The sequence below is a fragment of the Echinops telfairi genome, unplaced genomic scaffold (assembly GCF_000313985.2).
Source record: "Echinops telfairi isolate 266 unplaced genomic scaffold, ASM31398v2 ScPeMD7_31;HRSCAF=116, whole genome shotgun sequence".
In the NCBI taxonomy this organism is placed as follows: Eukaryota; Metazoa; Chordata; class Mammalia; order Afrosoricida; family Tenrecidae; genus Echinops; species Echinops telfairi.
Window position 1 is genome coordinate 45492355 of NW_022103928.1, and position 3935 is coordinate 45496289.

The window sequence follows — 3935 nt, forward strand, 5'->3', positions numbered from 1 at the left end:
CTTACACCTGATCCCTTCGACACATCCTGGTTGCAACAGGTTGATAGCTTCTTCCATGTGGGCTTTGTTGCTTCTGAGCTAGATGGCCGCTTGTTTACCTTCAAGCTTTTAAGACCCCAGACGCTATTAGATGAACATTCTTACAAACATAAAAAGGGTATTTCATGAACACATCACATAAAAAACACAGGACGATGTCAGAGGCTCTTCGCTGTGTTCTTTTTCCTTGAATACAGTATTGAGAATGCCCATCAAACCCTTGTCTTCCTAATCCATTCTGTTTGAAAGAGGTCTTGGGTAGCAGATTTACCTGATGCAACACATCTTTTGATCTCTTGACTGCTGCTTTCATGAGCATGGATTGTGGATTGAGCTAGACAAAATCCTTAAGAGCTTCAACCATTTCTCCACTTATCATAATGTTACTTATTCGTCTAATTGTGAGGATTTTGGTCTTCTTTATATTGTGTCATAATCCATATTGAAGACTGTAGTCCTTGATCTTCACCAGCAAGTGTTTCAAAGGCCTTGCTTTCAGCAAGCAAGGTTGTGTCACCTGCACATCGCAGGGTGTTATGCCTTCCTCCAATCCTGATGCCACCGTCTTCGCCATAGTATACGGTTTCTCTGCTCAGCATACAGATTGATGACAGGATACACTCCTGTAGCACATCTTTCCTGATTTTAAACCATGCAGTATTTCCTTGCTCGATTCCCACAACTGTCCCTTGATCCATGGACAAGTTCCTCATGAGCACAATGAATTGTTCTGGAATTCCCTTTCTTCTCAAGGTTATCCATAGTTGGTTATGATCCTCAGTCAATGCCTTGGCATAGTCAACAAAACACAAATAAACATCTTTATGGTATTCTGTGTTTTCAGCCGAGATCCATCTGACATCAACAATGCTATCCCTTGTCCCACACCCTCTTCTGAACCCAGCCTGAACCTCTGACCGCTCCTTTGACAATGTACTGCTGCAACCATTGTTGGATAATCTTCAGAAAAATTTTACTGGTAAGTGATATCAGTGTTACTGTTCTATAATTTGAACATTCTGTTGGGTAACCTTTCTTGAAATAGCTATAAATATGCATCTCTTCCAGTCAGCTGGCCAAATTACTGTCTTCCAAATTTCCTGCCCATAGGTTGCAGCGGTCTGAGCCTGGGTATAGCTGACATCTATGGGTTGTCCATAGGTTCATAACTTTGTTGCCCATATGCCTAGGTGCTTTGTGCATATCCTTGAGTGGACTGGGCAGTGTAAGCACTGTGGCCTTGCTGGGCTGCAGTTTGGCTATCATTGGTGGATGCCATTTTCTCTCCTTCTTCCTGGTTCCCTCAATGTCCATCTCCTATTTCCTATCTTTTTAATGACCTTTTGCTTTCGTCATGAATGATGGTCTTGATGTCCCCCCAAAGTGTATCAGGTCTTCTGTCCTTAGTGTTCAATGTGTGTCAAATCTGTTCTTGAGGATGTTCTTGAAATTCAGACTTATCCTGAACATAAAGATGAGCTATTGATGGTCTGTTCCACAGTCAGCCCTTGGCCTGGTTTTAGTTGCTGATGTTAAACTTCTTCATTGTCTCTTGACACAGATGTAGTCAATTTTATTTCTGTGTATTCCATCTGGAGAACTCCATGTGTATAGCTGTCTTTTGTTGAAAAAAAAAAGGTATTTGCTATGGACAAGTTATTTATTTTACAAAATTCTGTCATGTGAACTCGTTTCATTTCTATCACTCTATCAATATTTTCCAACTACTATTTCTTCCTCTTTTTTCCAACCTTTGCATTCCAATTGCCAATAATTATCAATGTTTCTTGATTTCATGTTTGATCAATGTCTGACTGAAGATGTTGGTAGAATTCTTCAATTTCTTTATTACTAGCTTGAAGTTAATGTCAAAATTTGAATAATATTGTCTTGATTGGATTTCTTTGAAAGCAGATAGATGCAATTCAGTCACATATAACATTGTACTTGCATGATTGGCCTTGAAATGTCCTTTTTGACAATGAATGCCAGGCCACTCCTCGTTTATGTTAATCCAGGCACAGTAACTCATATGATTTTCTGATTCAAATTGCCAATACCAGTCCATTTCAGCTCACTAATGCCTAGGATATAATGAAATGTGCTCCATTTCATTTCTGATGACTTTCAACTTTCCTGGATTAATATTTCACACATTAGCAGATTTTTGCAGCTGTTTCTTCTTACCTTGATTGTGCCCCATCACCAATGAAGACTCCAAAGGTCCCACTCCCATAGGCTTGACTCAACTCCTGTCACCATGGTCAACTCGATTTGAGAAAGCTTCTCTTCCTCAGTCACATTTTGAGTGCTATCCAACTTAAGTGTAAAGCTTAATAGAGTCTGCTAAGAACCAAAGTTCCTCCATGTTTGCCCCAGAACTGACTCTATGAAGCTCTACCCCACGCTGACCCTGTAAAAAGTTCTGCACAAACCCAAAAGAATGTGCCTTTGTCAGAAACCAGTGAACCAAGAACAGTGAGGGAAGGCAAATGATGACTACAAATGAACACCTGGAGCCTTTGAGGAAATCCCATGACGCAGAATATACCAAGAAAATAATGGCCTGTATTTTTCCATATGGATGCTCCCCACTGGCTCCAAATTACCCCAACCCCACCCCATCTTTAGCCTTGCATTGTACATAAGGACATTAACATTTATGCTCGGGGCTGATATACTATTCTGCCTCAGTCTTTCCACACCCAAATGTGAAATAAGTCTCACTATTTGTTAACACTTGGCTTCATGCCTGAGTTGAGCCTCCACGTTGAACCTTACATGATGGGGCTCATCCTCTGGCACATTCATTAGGTCTTCAGTATCTGACAGTGTTTTGAGGCTATGCATAAGATTTTCAGTGGTGACTTTCTTTAAAGTGGGGAATTGAGTTCTTCTTCCCTGCCTGTTCTTAGTCTGGAAGCTTAGTTGAAGTCTGTTCACTTTTGGCGACCCTGCCGGCATTTGAAATATCAATGACATAGCTTCCAGCATCACAGCAACACACAAGCCACCACAGTATAACAAATGGACAGACCAGCAGTAGGATGGTCCTTTTAGTTTGTGTCTATTTTAGGAACAAAGTAATTGTTCCTAACCTTCTCTTTCATATTTCTATCTTCCAAAATGTTCAATTTTCTTTCCTACTCACCCTTCTTCCATTTCCCACATGAGTGCCCACATGAGTGAACTATTGATCAGCTCATGAATCCAATTTCTAGACCAGCTTGTGCTGCCAGTTTAGGAAGGCCATCATTGGGTACCTGTTTGCCTGCCTGCCAGGGTCACACCCATCTGGATGCCGTTCTGTCCGTCAGAACATGAAGAGAATCTAACCCCAAGAAATAATGAAGAGCGTGACTTCTTTCAAAGCTATTCTGCTTGTCAGTTTCTAATTGGTTACTAAGTTTTTCCAGATCTAATTCTTACCTAGATCTTGTTTTTGTCCCAAGTTTCCCAACCTTTGTTATCATTGTCTAGCTCAGGGTTTCTCAGTCTAGGCCCTGATGACTTTGGGGGCTGTTCTTTGCACTGTAGGATTTTAAAGAACAGCCCTAATGGCGACTTGCTAGATGCCAGGAGTGTTCCATCACCTCACTTGTGACAGTCAAAAGTGTCTTCAGATATTGCCAAAATTTTCTAGGGGACAAAAGTGACCTATGTGGAGAACCATCTGCCTAGGTTTAGCCCTCATGACTTGCATCTGAAAACTGCATTATGCTCCCCACTACCAGATTCTCCTGCTGAATCACTCCTATCTGCCCTTTGTCCTTTCTAGAGAACTTTTGACTTAGTTCCTTTTCCATGCTTTGATGAGTTCCCATCACTCCTAAACGCAGTTTTAGCTCTTTTATTTGACATCATAATCTTTTTTTTTTTTGACATCATAATCTTTT